The sequence below is a fragment of the Protopterus annectens genome, chromosome 4.part1 (assembly GCF_019279795.1).
Source record: "Protopterus annectens isolate FY-2018-M chromosome 4.part1, PAN1.0, whole genome shotgun sequence".
Lineage (NCBI taxonomy): Eukaryota > Metazoa > Chordata > Ceratodontiformes > Protopteridae > Protopterus > Protopterus annectens.
In genome coordinates, this window is record NC_056734.1 from 277,451,314 (window position 1) to 277,470,326 (window position 19,013).

Below are 19,013 nucleotides of genomic sequence, written 5' to 3' on the forward strand. Positions count from 1 at the left end.
GCCACCAGTCAGAGTGTCTTCATGTCCTTCTAAAGGGGTGTCCAATTATGAAAATTAAATATAAATTATAGCTATGACCATAAGCAACCAGGCCTTCGAGGTGACCTGGGGAGTATAAAACAGGTAGAAGCACTCTCTAATCTCTAAAGAAAAATGCTGATTTCCAAGCACAATGTAAAGTAATGAAAAACATTTAATAATAAGTAAAATGATTCCAAGAATGTAAATCAATAGCTTTCAATAAACACCAGAACACAATCACCAGAAATGTAAAATTAAACTGCAGGATAGAAATCCATTATTCTAGAAAATGAGAAAAAGTCTATCTTAATAACTAAGCTTTCCTAATCTAAAGAATACTGTCCCTGATTTAATCTAACACATAACAACAAGGCAAAACCAGGCATACAGTTTTTGGTGAGTTTTCTTTCATGGGTGTCCACTGACTGCACAGCACAGTAACTAGCTGTACTTCATAAACTGCTCAGTACTTGACCATCTTCTCAGTGCTTGACAAACTGCAGTCTATACTGTCTTATTTTAAAAATAAGTCAGCTGTTTGAAAAAAAGTTATTTTCCTGTCAACCAGGTGTTTAAATAATTACCTAGCAACCAGGAACATTCTAATGACATCTCTCACTGTTCAGCTGATTCTCCACAGTACTTTAGAATGTCCCTCTCAAACATGTGCATTTAGAAATGTATCAAACACTGACAGATTCTTTAAAGATTCTGTTTATACAGGGAAATACTCAACTTTTAAAACTTATCTCCATATTCACAATTAGACATACTGGCATACAAGTTAATCCAGAATATACACACATCTCCTGCCTGACATGCTAACACAGATGACAGTGTTTTCATTTTCCTCACATCACCCTCCCCTCCTTATGACTGAAGCATGATTTTCAAGTGATCCTTGAAAACTGACACTTGATAAAAATGGGTCTACCTGGGAATATTGACCCACTCATCTCCTCAGCAATCCATATGCATTGGCATTATTAACCTCACTGCAGTGTTCTCCTTCTGAGGAAACTTGGCTGAGCACTGCCCCCACCCCATAATTTAAAGCATTTACCTGTACAATAAATTCTTTATTGTAATCTAGGATGGCTAACACAGGGGGTCCTATTGTAATCTAGGCTGGCTAACACAGGGGGTCATCTGAAAATCTGTTTTGGTTTTTGGAATGCCTGTTCACAATCTGTGATCGACATTACCTTGTCTGCTTTATTCTTCCAAGTTAGGTCCATAAGGGGTGCAGCTATGGTACTGTAATTGGGCACAAATTTCCTATAGTACACCCGCTGTCCCTAGAAATGCTCTCACTTGTTTCTTAGTAACATGAACTAGCCACACTTGGATAGCTTCCACCTTGAAAGGTTCTGGCCTAATTTTACCACTTCCCACTCTGTGTCCTAAGTAAGTGACCTCTGCCATACCCACTTGACGCTTACTGGGTTTAATGGTCATTCCTGCCTTACTTAATTTATCCAAGACCTCCGTCACATGTTGGTCTGCAAATGCCTGTAGCATAGTGTTCAATGTAAAGTTTAACCTCTCCACAAGACCATTAGTCTGGGGATGGTAGGGGTGGTCTTTAGATGTTTCACCCCACAATGCTTCCACAGACAAGTCAGCAAGTCTGACATGAAGTTATCACCTCAGTCAGTCAGTATTTCCCATGGAAAATCTACTCTGCTGAAGATTTGTAGCAAAGCATTTGCCACCTTCTCTGCCTCAATATCCCTTCCCAATTGATATCAGGGACTATAGCTAGAAGTGGCTTATGGTAGGCAGTAGGCTCCCCCAACTGCCATACTACCTCACCTTCTAACCCTCCTTTAGGAGTCCACTCTTTATACATGAAACCTTTGTTCCCATTTACAGACTCCCCTCTTCCTTGAACTTCAATTGCTTCCTTAACTATCTCCCTTAAGCTTTATATTGTAGAGGCTATAAGTTGAGCTTGTATCAACTGTACATCTGTGACCTTCTCAAGCTCCCCTTCCACAGGAAGCCTAGTATCTTCCAACAGCTGTAACTCTCTGTCAGTTTGGGCATTATCACTCCCATCCATCTGTGTAATTACCATGTGCAAGGGAACATCAGTATGTTCCAGTAACTGTGGCTCATTTTCAGACTTACTGCTACAGGATAGCTCCTTCTCTGAAACAGCTGCCACACTTGTCCCAGCTTCAGGTATGAAATCTGTCTGGTTCTCTCCCAGACTCCTGGACTTACATGCATGTCTCACAGCCTGACTATATGTCACTCTATGCACAGAAGGCACTGCATCATCACAGTCATTCCCTATCGGGACATCTGCAGGAATATTCGGAAACAGAAGCTTCCCTTCCACAGGAAGCTTAGTAACTTCTAACAACTGTGCCTTGCTGTCACTGTGGTCACCATCCCTCACCTCCATCCTCACAGTCACTCTCCCCAAGGGAACATCAGTACTTAACAGCAACTGTGGCTCACATTCAGAATTACTGCTACCAGATAGCACCTTCTCTGAAACAGCCATCACGCCAGTCCCAGCTTCAGGTATGGTATCTTTCTTGGTCTATCCCAGACTACTGGACCTACATGCCTTTCTCCAAGACTGGCTGTATGTCACTGCATGTACAGAAGGTACTGCATCATCAAGGTCATTCCTTATCAGGACATCTACAGGAATATCCTCAAACAAGCCTACTTGCTTGCTTCCACTTCCACCCTCTTAGTCAAGATGAACCTTAGCCAAAGGTATTTGAAATGGGGTCCCTTCTAATGCTCTGATTGAAGCAGACTGCCCAAGCAAGTATTGCTCTTCTTTAACCACTGCAAGCCTCACAATGGTTATATCAGAAGCTGTGTCCCTCTTAGCAGTTACCTGTTTGAAATGTACTAAGATTGGATATAAATTTTTGTGATAATTTGTCATGTCAGTTGTTTCAAAACGTCTTACCACTGGCAGTTTGTCATCACCACTTGCTGGCTCCCTCACCTTTTATTTCTCACCTTGCCTTGATGGACATTTGATTGCTTTGTGACCCCTCTGATTACACGTGAAACATTTAATCCCTCACCGTGCACTTGGATTAGTTGTTTCCCCAGTTACTTGTGTACTCTTTTGGAGTGGTTTAGACTGCCCCCCCATGGGTTCCCTTATGTCCATATACACCACTGGGTATCCCTTTCCTATGCAGTGGTGCTCTGCTTGCCAACCAGAGATCTTCTTTTCTCTCTATCTCCTCTGCAGAGTTGCACTCATGGTCTGCTAACCAGACTTTCATGTCATCAGGCAAAGTACTGAGGGCTTGTTCTCTCACCAAAAGGTCTTCCAATCTTTCAGAAGTGGTGACTTGACACCCACTCACCCATCTGGGAAACTAAGTACATAAGTCAGCAATATAATCATGTACACTTTCATTTGACTTGTGTTTGTGTTCATGAAAGTTGTTTCTATAAGCTTCGGGTGTTAGTTTAACACAGTAACGCTAGCAACATTTCATTTTATCATAATTCAAACAAGCTACATCATTTAACTTTGCTACAGCCTGAACAGTTTTATCATGGAGTAAAGGAGTCAGGAGCCAAACCCAGAGCTCATGGTCAACATCATATTGTCTACATACCCTTTCAAAAATATGCATAAAACTAACAAAGTCATCTCCATCCCTGCACTGACAAAACAAGTTTAGTGACCTTTATGGCTTCTGGGGTCTGGTTGTTTCCTTCCCCATTACCTCCATGACCCATTCAAAGGGTAATAAGCTCTACTTCATGCCGGTGCTGTCTCTCATTCTCCTCATGCTATCTCTCATTGTACTTGGCTTTTAAATGCCGCTCTCTTCTGCCACCAGCCATTTAGTCTCCAGTTCATATTGGTGCTGCTTCTCCTCTGATTCCAGTTCAAAATGTCTAGCACCCAGTTCATGTTGCTCCTGTCTCTCCCTTTCCTCAGCCTGCAGGCACTGCATTCTCTCCCTTTCTTCAGCCTCCAGTTTCAGTCGCCTTAACTCTGGATGGTTTCTCAGGTCCTCTGAAGAAAATGTGGACTGTCTTGTCTTGGCAGGCTGCATATCACCAACACCAAACTGGATATCCTCTGAACGGCTGTCTGAGCTGTGGCTGGAACCAAGGCTGAAATCATTGATTCCTTGGTCAGCTTGATAAGCACCAATCCTCTGGCTTGGAACTCCTTAGCAACTGGATCTTCATGCACTTGCTAAATTTTCTGCTGAAATCCTTGCCTGCTATCCCTGACTAACTAAAAAAAATACAACTGTGGTGGATTGAAATTCTGAATGTTTACCTTGTGGCTGTCAAGAGTGCACACCTTAATAACAACTACCCACAGGCTACTGGAATCCAATTAAAAATCCCACACTGCTGGCACCAATTAATGTGACATCTGTCTATATCCACACTGCACAACCAACAATCAATGTCATGTCCCTTACTATCTTGGGTCAGTAACTAAAGAGCTTCAATCCTCACAACTGACTCCGATGTGAGACTGTCACTTAAACAAAAGTAATATTTCACAATTTTCCCATAAGAGCGCAGTAAGAACATGTGCTATTTTCCTGGGACTGGACTATAAACCTCTGTCCACCACAAATGTATTTCCTTAGTATACACTTCAGAGCAATGTGCTCCAGTTTAAGACCTCTGATACACTCACACTCAAAGTAAATCTAAATCTCACTTATCCAAACAGTTCTGGGAAATCCTGACACAGATTTCCAGCTGTGTTCCTTCCAGAAAATAATATGGTAATGCTACCACCAATCAGAGTGTCTTCATGTCCTTCTAAAAGGCTGTCCAGTTATGAAAATTAAATATAAAAAATAAATGATAGCTATGACCATAATTGACCAGGCCTTCAAGGTGACCTGTGGGGTATCAAACATGTATAAACACTCTCTAATCTCTAAAGGAAAACATTGATTTCCATCCACAATGTAAAGTAATGAAAGCATTTAATAATAATTAAAATGATTACAAGAATGTAAATCAATAGCTTTCAATAAACACCAGGATAGAAGTCCATTATTCTAGAAAAAGTCGATCTTAATAACTAAGCTTTCCTAATCTAACTAAAGAATGCTGTCCCTGATCTAATTTAACACATAACAAGGCAAACAGCAGGCTTACAGTTTTTGGTGAGTTCTCTTTCATGGGTGTTCACTGACTACATGCCACAGTAACTAACTGTACTTCACAAATGGCTCAGCACTTGACTATCTGCTCAGTACTTGGCAAACTGCAGTCTCTACTGTCTTATTTTAAAAACAGTCAACTATTTGAAAAAAAAAAAGTTTTTTCCTGTCAACCAGGTGTTTAATCACCTAGCATCCAGGAACATCCTAATGACATCACTCACTGCTCAGCTGATTCTCCACAGAACTTTAGAATGTCCCTCTCAAACATGTGCGATTAGAAATGCATCACACCCTGACAGATTCTTTAAAGATTCTGTTTATACAGGGAAATACTCAACTTTTAAAATGTATTTACATATGTACAATTAGACATGCTGACATACAATATACGTTAATCCAGAATATACACAAATCTCCTGACAGACATGCTAACACAGATAACAGTGTTTTCATTTTCTTCACATTCCCCCCCCCCATGACTCAAGCATGATTTTCAAGTGACCCTTGAAAACCAATGTTTGAGAAAAATGGGTCTACTTGGGAATATCAACCCACTCCTCACCTGAGAATCCACGTGCATTAGCACTATTAACCTCACTGCAGTATTCTCCTTCTGAGGAAACTTGGCTGAGCACAGCCCCCATCCCATAATTTAAAGCATCTACCTGTACAAGATATTCTTTATTGTAATCTAGGCTGGCTAACACAGGGGGTCCTTCAAAAATCTCTTTTAGTTTTTGGAATGCCTGTTCACAATCTGTGGTTCAAATTACCTTGTCTGGTTCATTCTTCCTAGTTAGGCACATAAGGGGTGCAGCTATGGTACTGTAATTAGGCACACATTTCGTATAGTACCCCCGCTGTCCCTAGAAATGCTCTCACTTCCTTCTTAGTAACAGGAACTAGCCAAGCTTGGATAGCTTCCTCCTTAGAAGGTTCTGGCCTAATAATTTTACCACTTCCCACTCTGTGTCCTAAGTGGCTTACTTTCAGACTTACTGCTACAGGATAGCTCCTTCTCTGAAACAGCCATCACATTAGTGCCAGCTTCTGGTATGAGATCTATCTGGTTCTCTCCCAGACTCCCAGACCTACATGTCTGTCTCCTAGCCTGAGTATATGTCACTCTATGCACACAAGGCACTGCATCACCACAGTCATTCCTTATCAGGACATCTGCAGGAATATTCAGAAACACAAGCTCCTCTTCCACTGGAAGCTTAGTAACTTCTGACAGCTGTGCTTACCTGTCACTCTTGGTACAAACACTCACCTCTGTCCTCGCAGTCACACTGCCCAAGGGAACATCAGTACCCACCAGTAGCTGTGGCTCACATTCAGACTTACTGCACCAGAGAGCTCCTTCTCTGAAACAGCCACCACGCCAGTCCCAGATTTAGGTATGGGATCTTTCTGGGTCTTTCCCAGACTACCAGACCTATATGCCTTTCTCCAAGACTGACTGTGTGTCACTGCATGTACACAAGGTACTGCATCATCAAGGTCATTCTCTGTCAGGACATCTGCAGGAATATCCTCAAAAACATCTGCTTATTTGCTTCTTCTTCCATGCTCCCAGCTAAGATGAACCTTAGCCAAAGTTATTTGGAATGGGATTCCTCCCAATGCTCTGACTGGAGTGAACTGCCCAAGCAAGTACTGGTCTTCTCTAACTACTGCAGGCCTCACAATGGTTATATCAGTAGCTGTGTCCCTCTTAAATGTTACCTGTTTAAAATGTACTAAAACTGATATAAATTTTGGCGATAATTTGTCACCCCAGTTATTTCTAAACAACTTACCACCAGCAGTTTGTCATCACCACTTGCTAGCTCCCTCACTTTTAATTTCTCACCTTTCCACAATGGATATTTGATTGCTATGTGGCCCCTCTAGTTGCACTTGAAACATTTAATCACTAACCGTGCACTTGGATTAGTAGTTCCCCCCATTACTAGTGTACTCTTTTGGAGTGGTTTAGACTGCCCCCCATTGGTTCACATATGTCCATGTACAGCACTGGGTATGACATTCCTATGCAGTGGTGCTCTGTTTGCCAAGTAGAGATCTCCTTTTCTCCCCAGATCCTCTCCAGAGTTGTACTCACAGTCTGCTAACCAGACTCTCATGTTATCAGCAAAGTATTGAGGGCTTGTTCCCTCACCAAAAGATCTTCCAGTCCCTCAGAAGTGGTGACTTTACACCCACTCACCCATCTGTGAAAGTAAGTACATAAGTCAGCAATGTAATCACTTACACTTACATGGGTCTATATTTCATGATTGAAACCTTAGCTTATTGAATACCTAAACATTGGTCACTAAACGTCGAACTCTGAAAATCATGAATGGCCATTTCCACACAGGGAAACAATGCTGTTGGGCAAATTTAAAAAAAAAAAGTTGGAAACAGAAATAAAGTGGGGGGCTTTGCCCCCACAACCCCCCATGTGAGGGTTTGTGCCCCCACACCCCCCTAACTAAATATAACAACTCCAAGATCACTTTACATCATAGAAAGGGCAAAATCTGTGTAATGGCCAAAGACTTGTTTCCCTGTGTGGAAACGGACGTTTGCGATTTTCAAAGTTCGACATTTAGTGATTGACCTTTAGCTGTTTGATAACCTAAGGTTTTCATCATGTGACATAGACTCCCACTTTTATCTGCCTTGTGTCTGTGTTCATGAAACTTTTTTCTATAAGCTTCAGGTGTTAGTTTAAAACAGTCAAGCAAGCAACATTTCATTTTATCATAATTCAAACAATCTACGTTATTTAACTTTTCTACATCCTGAACAGCTTTACCATGTAGTAAGGGAGTCAGGAGCCAAACCCAGAGCTCATGGTCAACATCATATTGTCTACATACCCTTTCAAAAGTATGAATGAAACTAACAAAGTCATTCCCATCCCTGTGCTGATGAAAAAGTTTACTGAACTGTATGGTGTCTGGGGTCTGGTTATTTCCTTCCCGATTACCTCCATGACCCTCTCAAAGGGTAAGAAGCTCCACTTCATGCTGGTGCTATCCCTCATTCTCCTCATGCTGTCTCTCATTGTCCTTGACTTTTAAATATCTCAGTCTTTCTTCAGCCTCCAGCTATTTAGTCTCCAGTTTATATTGGTGCTGCTTCTCCTCTGATTCCAGTTCAAAATATCTAGCATCCAGTTCATGTTGATCCTGTTTCACCCTTTCCTCAGCCTGCAGGCATTGCATTCTCTCCCTTTCTTTGGCCTCCCATTCTAGTCTCCTTAACTCTGGACTGATTCTCAGGTCCTCAGAAGAAAATGTGAACTGTCTTGTCTTGGCAGGCTGCACATCACTAACATTAAACTGGATATCCTCCAAATGGCTGGTCTGAGTTGTGGCTGCAGCCAAGGCTGAAATCATTGCTTTCTTGGTCAGCTTGGCAAACACCAATCATTTGGCTTCACACTCCTTAGTAACTGGATCTTTGTCAGCCTGCTAAATCTTCTGCTGACATCCTTACCTGCTATCCCTGACTAACTAAAAAAATAAATAAAACTGTGGTGGATTGAAATTCTGAATATTTACCTTGTGGCTGTCAAGAGTCCACACCTCAAAATGAAACATTTATTTAAATGTTTTTGAAAATCTACTTAACAGCAGCATAATAATCTGTGTTAAAAATTTGTGTTCCAAACATATACTTTACTATAACTCATTTAATTCATCTGATTGACAAACATAAATAATCTTATAACTCTATTCTGGAAGAAATGTCATGTGATATATTTTAAAGCAGTAGGTTAGCATGATTGTAAAATCTGGTTACCAATATGTGTTTGCTGTGCATTATTTTGTATAAAGCAGACAGATTTATTCTAGGGACAGCAAGTAGGATAGTGCTCTACTAATACACAACTCAGTGAGATCAGATATATATATATATATATATGTGTGTGTGTGTGTGTGTGTGTGTGTGTGTGTGTGTGTGTGTGTGTGTGTGTGTGTGTGTGTGTATGTGTGTGTGTGTGTGAGTGTGATGGCTTTTTTTCTGAGAATCTGCATAACTATCCAATATGATTTATAATAATTTCTATGAATACAATATTTTACTCTATTGACAAAATGAATGTTTGCCACAAGTTTTAATAAGTTTCCCGCCAAAATGTTAAGGGAGACAATCTGGGATGTGGGCTGTCTCATGCATAGTGTCCATGAGTTTCCTCAGAAGCTTCACTCACAGAATTTTCACAGAGAAACTGAAAGCAGTTAGTATAAACATTGACAAGGTTATCACACTGACACACCACATATTCAGGAAAAATACTCTATTCATAAAATATGTCAGTTATGATGAGTTTGTATGATGTAGTTTCTTGTAGCAAGTAAATATCTTATTTCAGAAGGCATAGAAAATGAAACATTTATTTAAATGTTTTTTGAAAATCTACTTAACAGTAGCATAATAATCTGTGTTAAAAACTTGTGTCCCAAACATATACTTTACTATAACTCATTTAATTCATCTGATTGGCAAGCATAAATAATCTTATAACTCTATTCTGGAAGAAATGTCATGTGATATATTTTAAAGCAGTAGGTTAGCATGATTGTAAAATCTGGTTACTAATATGTGTTTGCTGTGCATTATTTTGTATAAAGCAGACAGATTTATTCTAGGGACAGCAAGTAGGATAGTGCTCTACTAACACACAACTCAGTGAGATCAGATATATATATATATATATATGTGTGTGTGTGTGTGTGTGTGTGTGTGTGTGTGTGTGTGTGTGTGTGTGTGTGTGTGTGTGTGTATGTATGTATATATGTGTATGTGTATATGTATATGTGTGTGTGTGTGTGTGTGTGTGTGTGTGTGTGTGTGTGTGTGTGTGTGGGTATGTGTGTGTGTGTATATGTGTGTGTGTATATGTATGTGTGTGTGTCTGTGTTTATGTGTGTGATGGCTTTTTTTTTTAGGTAATAACGCAGGTGTTTCTGAGAATCTGCATAACTATGCAATATGATTTATAATAATTTTTATGAATACAATATTTTACTCTATTGACAATAATGAGTTTAAGTAAATGCTCATATACAAACAATTCAAGATTTTTTTGGAAGCTGTTGATAGAATTCACATGACAGAAAATAGATGCATCTTAATGCATGTAATGTCTGAATCATATTAGCCAACGCTTTTGATTTAAATGAATGTTAGAACATAATTTTCTCTCCTCTTGATTTCTAACATTAAGATTATTTGAATGCTATTAGAATACAAGTGTTATATATTACATAGATCTATATAATAGTATGAACAGTTTTTTAAAAAAAAAAAAAAAAAAAAAAGTTTATTTTAGTTTATATGATGCTGTTTTACCAAATATGTAGTTTTGTCTTGATAGATAATTGAATTGAAAACTGTTAACCTCAGTTAAATATAACTAGTATTAAATTGATAAGGTGGTAGCTGAGGTACTGCTGCTTAGGGTAGGGGGTTAACTTGAGTAGTAAATACTGCTCTAAGTTGGAGTTTTCAACTCCAGGCGGGATGCAAGGTTTAATCCTTACATTATTTTCACTTGTTCATTGTTATATGTATATAGTTTTGACATCCACAATATATTTTGTACACTCATTGTCACTACAAACAAAATTGAATCCTATACAAAATCCCATAAGAGATTTAAAAATACAGCTATATTTAAAGGTACACCTAAAAGAGGAGATGTAACATTATTTATCTTGTTATTTGTTATTTCGATCATAAGATTCTTGAGTTTTAAAAATGCCAAATGACATCTTTAAAAGGAATTTCTTTAAACATTAATGGATTGAATAATCTGTGTAAAAGGGCAAGCCTAATAAGATACATTAATCTACACAAGGCCAATCTAGTCTTCCTGCAAGAAACCCATCTCTTGAAAAAAGATATTGATAAACTAGCCACTAATAAGTATACAGTATTGGTTAGTTCAGAGCACACTCAGAAAAAAGAGGAGTGGCTATTTTATGGAATAAAAGTATGCCCATTCCTAAAACCATTAAGTCTTATCAGGATGACAAAGGAATGTTTTGTATGGTTACAATACAAATTAATGGGAAGACTTACACTTTAATTAATGTATATTGGATACCTGGAATTGGTATTAATACAGTGAAACATCATATTGATAAGATCATATCATTCTCTGTAGGGGATATTATTTTAGCTGGTGATTTTAATTGTATACTACATGAAAGTGATACTACCACTATAAAGAAAAGAAGAATTACATCTAATGCAAAACATTTAAATGATTTTGCTAATTCTTATCATTTGAATGATATTAATAATCAGATAGAGTCAAAATCATTACCATACACCTTTTTTTCTAACAGATACAAAACTTATTCAAAAATAGATAGGGTCTTTATTTCTAACCAGATGGTAACAGATTTAATTAATTCCAAAATCATTTCATGTCCTATATCTGATCATAACTCAATTGTTTTGAATTCATGATAAAAATACTCATAACGTTCAGATCAAAAGGATACCAGCATACTTAACTCAGCTAAAAGACTATAAAGAATATATACTTTCAGAAGTACAACATTTTCTAGACATAAATAATACTCCTGACATCTCCATTGTCTATGTTTGGGATGCCTTAAAATCATATCTATATGGACAAAGTATCAGATGGTATAATAACAAAAGGAAATCTTGGGATAAGGAATTGTTAGATATTCAAAGTAAACTAGACTCTTATAAACATAATAATAAAGAAAATATTATGGACAAGAAAGTTATTGAAGAAATAAACAAACTAAATGAGAAATACAAAGAAATTTTGACTCATAAAGTTAAAATAACTTTAGAGAAATACAAGTTTTTGTCTTATTCAATAAGCCCCAAATACTTACATAGACTTAAAAATAAAACAAAAGATTGAATAAACAAAACCATATCAAAGAAATCTTTTCTCTAAGGAAAAGAAGAATGTTTCTAGTATACCAGAAATACTGGATGAATTTAGAAATCACTTTCACAAGATTAACCATAACAACATTAACATGGAACCTAAAGATAAAATAAAGGAGTTTATAACCACAAACATGAATAAAAAGCTTAATAAACAACAGATTAAACTATTGGACAAGAGTATTTCATATACAGAAGTTATTACACAAATAAATAAGCTTAAATCAAACAAAGCACCGGGTAATGATGGTATTATACCAGAGATATATAAAATCCTTTCTAAAACTACATATTCATTAATACATAAGGTTTTTATTCTGGCCCAAACTGAGTTAATAACCCCCATCTTGGCAATATACATTTATTTCACCAATTTTAAAACCTAATAAAGATCCAACTAGATGTTCTTCATATCGACCCATCTCATTACTTAATGTTGATTATAAAATGTTTATGAGTATTTTTGCTGATAGATTGAAGACAATTATCCCGGCATTATAGACATAGATCAGACGGGCTTCATTGTAAATAGAAATACTTTTGATAATATAAGAAGAACTTTAACATTAATTGATTTTGCAAATAGGAAAAAGAAAGATTTAACACTTATTAGTCTTGATATAGGTTCAGCATTTGATTCAGTAAGTTGGGACTATCTGTTTACCTTACTGAAATGCACAAATTTCTCTGATGCATTTGTAAATTTAATTGAGCATTTATACAAAGGAACGCTGGCTTATATTAAGGTAGGAACATATGTTTCACAAAAATACCCATTCTTAAAGGTACAAAGCAAGGATGTCCACTTTCTCCACTATTATTCACTTTAGTAATGGAGCCTTGGGCTAATTTGATTAGAAACAGTACTGACATAGAGGGTTTTGAAATAGAAGAAAATACAACATCAAAAATTCAACTTTTGCAGATGATGTTCTAATTACATCAGCAGGATCTAATTCTTCTATGCAGTCTTTATTTGATAAAATGATGAATTTTAAAAGTATTTCTGGTTTAATATTCAATGAAGAAAAAACTAAAATACTTCCTATATATACACGAAAAAATACTCTCATTAGTGATTTTACTAAATATGTACCCAACTCAGGTCAGATAACTTATTTAGGTATAATACTATCTAAAGATATTAAATCTATTATATATAATAACTATAATGCCTGTTTTCTTAATATACAAAATGCTTTAAATACCTGGAATAATAAGTTTTTTACTATGGAGGAGAGACTTACAATTATTAAAATGATAATATTCCCCAAGATTTTATACTTAATACAATCAATAATACTTTCACCTACAAAATAACTATCAAGAAACTGAATACACTAATGTTAAATTTCTTATGGGCACCTAATAGACCTAGGATTGCATTAAAGAAACATACTAATAGCTGGTCTCAAGGGGTATTTCTTTTCCAGACTTTAATTTATATATTATCTCTTCTATTATAAAAGTTATTACTTTATTAATAGATCGGTCATATGTCGCAAAATGGAAAGATTATTGGGAGCTAATTAGTATGCACTTCATGAAAATCTCCTTAACACATAAAAATATGATTATAAATAACTCCATGTTGTGGTTGCTAAAGGAATTTTGTACTTCACCTATTACACCTAAACATATGGTCTGTTACCCATTAAATATTATTATTAGTTATCGTAACTTTATATTCATGCACCCTAAGTATAGGGAATGGAATTTTATTGTATTCCCTATAATTTATACTCAGGGTATGCTTATGTCATCTACTTCTGAAGGAACTCATTTAGCTATAGATAATAATCTAAAGTACTGGTATCAGCTGATATCTGATAATAAAGTTAAAAATCTAGATTTCTTAAAACAAGAATTTGATCTAAGAGAAACTTGCTGGTTAGAGGTTCAGATCTTTAGACAACATCTCATTGATAGAATAGATCTAATGTCTATAACAGTTAAAGAATCTATTCCAAAACTGATTGATTACTTGATAATAAATTTACAGCATAAAGTTTCTGATAAAGGTAAACTTTCATATATACATAAAATTATCAGACAAGAAACTTTTTACAATGTAGATTCATACTGGAATTAATGGGGACCCACCAACTCAACAAGATAAACAATATATATTGGAATCTGCTTATAGAACTACATCTTCCATTGTCTGGAGACTTTATACATGGAAATTTTTACATAGATCTTTTTATACACCTTTGATGATGAATAAAATTAATAATAAAGATAATCTATGTAAGAGATGTAATGTAGAAATTAATGCTGACTGGGCTCATATGTTTTATGACTGTATGAAGTTGAAAGAATACTGGAAGTCAATTAATGAATTTTTGCAGGCTCTTTTACAGATAATTTCATTATTTCTAAGTCTCTTATATTATTCAACACACCTGTACCTCAATGTGTTAAAAAGATTAAGCTTCCCTTGTTATGGTCTATCCTAGCAGTGGCTAGGAAAATAATAACTAGAAATTGGATTTCAGATACACCTCCTTCGTTCAATGAATTTTAAAATGTTATGAATATAATGTGTCATATGGAAATAAGCACAATTAGAATGAGAACAACTAGAAAAACATCGCATTTTATTGTATGGGATAATTTACAAAATTTGTTAAAAAAATTCTAATTTCAATAGCACAGTATTTTAGTTTAATTAATTGATCTGATTGTAGTGGATGTCTTTGTAAATACTTTAGTTGTTTTGTTGAATATTATAATAATACCTATTTTTAATTATTTGTATAAAATTGTTATGATATTTCTCTTATATGTTAAAACAATAAATTTGTTTAAAAAAAAAAAAAAAAAAAAGAGTCCACACCTCAATGACAACGCCCCACAGGCTACTGGAATCCAATTAAAAATCCCACACCACTGGCACAAATTAATGTGACATCCAGCTATATCCCCACTGGACAACCAGCAATTAATGTGACTTCCCTTACTCTCCTGGGTCAGTAGCTAAAGAGCTTCAATCCTCACAAGTGACTCCAATGTGAGACTGTCACGTAAATGAAAGTAATATTTCACAATTTCTCCCTAAGCGTACAACAGGACCATGTGCTATTTTCATGGGACTAGGTTATAAACCTCTGTCTACCCCAAATGTATTTCCTCAGGATACACTTCAGAACAATGAGTCCCATTTTAAGACCTCTGATACACTCACACTCAAAGTAAATTTAAATCTCACACATCAAAACAGGAATGGGAAATCCTGACACAGATTTCCAGCTGTGTCCCTTTCTCAAAGTAATATGTTAATGCTGCCACCAATCAGAGTGCCTTCATGCCTGCCTAAAGGGGTTCCTAATTATGAAAATTAAATATCAAAATAAATGTTAGCAGTGACCATAAGTGACCAAATGAGACAGGTAGAGTGATCCAGCAAGCAGATAGGCAGCCCTGAAGACCCCATGTCAGTCTCAGTAGTGTACATGGAAAAATCTCATGTACAGGAATGTAGACAGACAAAGGGGGCTTTAACAATTTAGATAGCGGGACAAAAATAGCATACCACACACAGATATTAGCAAAAATATCATCTGTGTGTCTCAAAAGTTGCAGAAAATAAGTTAAAATATTTTTTTTTGTAATAATCTGTGCATGTTTGCATGGTGCGCCACAGTGACCAAACATGCCTTAAAAAACAAAATTAAAAAAAAAAAACATGGAAATAACAAAATTAATATTATGAGACACAAATGTATTACAGGACCCTGTGAGGAGTATCTACAATGGTGCATTGGTGCTGTTGCTAACAGGGAAGGGCTTGGAAGTGTGTAGTTTCCAGGTTGTGAGCATGGATCCCTATGCAAATGAGGTAGAGTTACTGAATAACATAATGGGGAAATCATGTCCACATATCCCCTCCATGTAGGTGGATAACCATGTTGGTGTCCACACAGGTAGTAGCTGACATCAGGAGAGGCTGTGTCCAATAACTACTAAACTGAATGGAGCTTAGATGCACCTGTTTGGGTGGTGTGCCGCCATGCTGAGTATGGAAGTCTGTGTGTGTGTGTGTGTGTGTGTGTGTGTGTGTGTGTGTGTGTGTGTGTGTGTGTGTGTGTGTGTGTGTGCATGTGTGCACTGAGTTTTAAGCTTTGTTTACCTACGAGGTGCATGTTTCCATGTGTTTGCATGGTGTGCTGCTGTGCTGAGCATGGAAATCTGGGGGGGGGGGTGTCCACTAACTGCTAAGCTTTGTTTACCTATGGGGCACATGTTTGTGCTGCTGAGAGTATCTAAAAGACAATGATGTATTAATTAGTTTTGACCCTTGTTTAACTTAAACTAGGGCCATTAAATGATGTCAGTGATATATTAGGCATCAAAGGCAGCCAATTACGCAGGCAGCACCCACAGCAGAACACTATAAAGTATGCATGCACCCTACAATCTGATTCCCCCCCCCCATATTCTGCACCACTGGAGTACAGAAATGGGAATTCTAACTGGGGAGACAAAGGCCCAAACATAGAGACAGATTTTAAATATTGTTCCCATAAAGCTAGAACATTTCTGGAATTAAAGGTGTTGCATTATTACATATTTTCTGAAAAATATAAAGTTGTTGTTGTTGTGTCTTTCGGCTTTTCCCAGTTAGGGGTCGCCACAGCGGAACTCCGGTCCGCTAATGATTGGCAGTTGATTTTTACGTGCTGAGTTGCCAGCCCTAACGCACAACCTTCAACGAAGGTACGCCCATTCATGCATGTCTCCACGCAGAAGATGCTCTAGCTGAGAGTCGAACCGCTCAGCATCTTACTGTGAGGCGACAACGCTACTGCAGCACCACCACCAAAGATATAAAGTCTGAAACACAAATGTTTGTCTGTATTTAGTATAATGTAGTGATGTCAATATTCAATAATTCACCAGAAGACCACAAATGTATGAGGAACAGACTAAACATATGAGGCAAATCTCTGAACATTCTGTGAAAATCAGGACAGTTGAGCGGTATGCAGACTGTCAGTCTGTTGGTGGTGTAACATTAACAACCTCAGTCACATATTAAGTACAGCAAACAGCTGGGGAATGCCGTGGACATTTTGAGTGAAGTGTAGCACTGCAGACACAGGGGCAGATGTTAATGTCTGTAACACGCAACATCCTGGACTGGAGTACAGGTATTTTCAGACACTTACTTAAAATTAGCGCAATTCTTTTGTCCCTTCATCAAAATGAGCTGTTATGTATAAATGTCTATACATACAGACATATACTATACATATTTGTCTGTCACTATTTCTCTCTCACATGCATAGTATATCTATCACTATGTAGTGTCAAATAAATATATATTGATATATATAGCTATATATATATATATATATATATATATATATATATATATATATATATTAAAATGATAAGTACACTCCCCCCATATATCTACATAACATATATACATAGCATACATTCACAGCTACATTTATATATACATCCCTGTTATATACAGAAAATATGTGTGTGGATGTCTGCATTATCCAACATACCCTAATAATGGTGAGTAAATCTGCACTATCACACAGCCATACTGTTCCTCAAATGATCCCAGCTAAGGGTGCAACAGTAGATAATCTATTTACCTAAATATCCCTGTGCCTGCTGGATGTCACCACTTAGACACAGGTGAACAGGTGGTGTAATATATAATATTGTCAGCGCACGTATGGTTAGAGCACATTGTCCCTGGCCATAGGTTCATCTATGTAATTGCAAGCAGCCACATATGACCATACTGGTAACTGTACACATATAGCTAGGATAAAAACATTTCTCCCACTGATAGGATACTAGATGCAGATAACAGTATGAAGCAATATCACTCTGCAGGCCACAGATGCCATTCAACACAAGCCTAGTTTGTGTAATGCATAAGTACTGTGTCTGCAATCACATATACAACAGACTTAATCTGTGGGACATGCGATAAGTACTGTGATCTGTAGTGTATAAGACTAGATTGGTAGGGGTTATAAACTCACTCCAGCCCACTTGATGCATGTGTGTGTGTATATTCTCCTGCACAACAATGGGTATGCCCTCATGAGCTATCCACCTGCAATGGTTATGCACTTTTTGGGCCTGTAAATTGCTGCTGGCTTCCAAACTGTCCTCTTCTACAAGGCCTGATGATGTCAGTCACCTTAAGACTACCAGCTGACAGTGCAGTATCAGACATAAGCCATGGCACATGCGATAATTACTGTAATCTGCAGTGTATAAGAATAGATAGGCAGGGGTTCTAATCTCACTCCAGCCCTTTGGTGCATATCTATATATCCATATGGCATAACCTTGGTAACCTAGACATAGGTAGGATTTTGCAGTGTTTTATTTGTAGCGGGTGATGTTGCTCCCCCAAAGGACTGACCACAACATGGCCTGCTTATGTTATCAAGCATAATATGTCCTTAACTGATAATACTAGCAGACATGAGGTGTACTGCATGCAACACATACTGTGATCTGTAGTATATACCATTACAGTTCACATCTACATACAGCCAACTTGCAATACGTGTGTGCCTTGGTGTGTCCTGTATCTAATTATTGAAAGTGGTGCTAGCCTTAATGTAGCCATGTTTGTGTGTGAGCCTGTTAGAGCATTGTACATGATATTATGGAACCATAGGATGTTTGAACTGAACTAGAATAATGGCCATACAGCCCTCATGATCATAGACATCATCATACCTGTAGTTACAGGATATGGCCCCAGTCCAAGAGGGACACAGACAGACACCCTGTGTTGAGATGATGGTTACCCAGCCAATCAGACAGATGGCATGTGCTGAGGTGCACTGAGGTTCCCTGTGTGCCATTAGGCAGGGTTCTGTTCCAAGGGTGTGTTTCAGTATGCTAGACAAATCTGTCCCACAA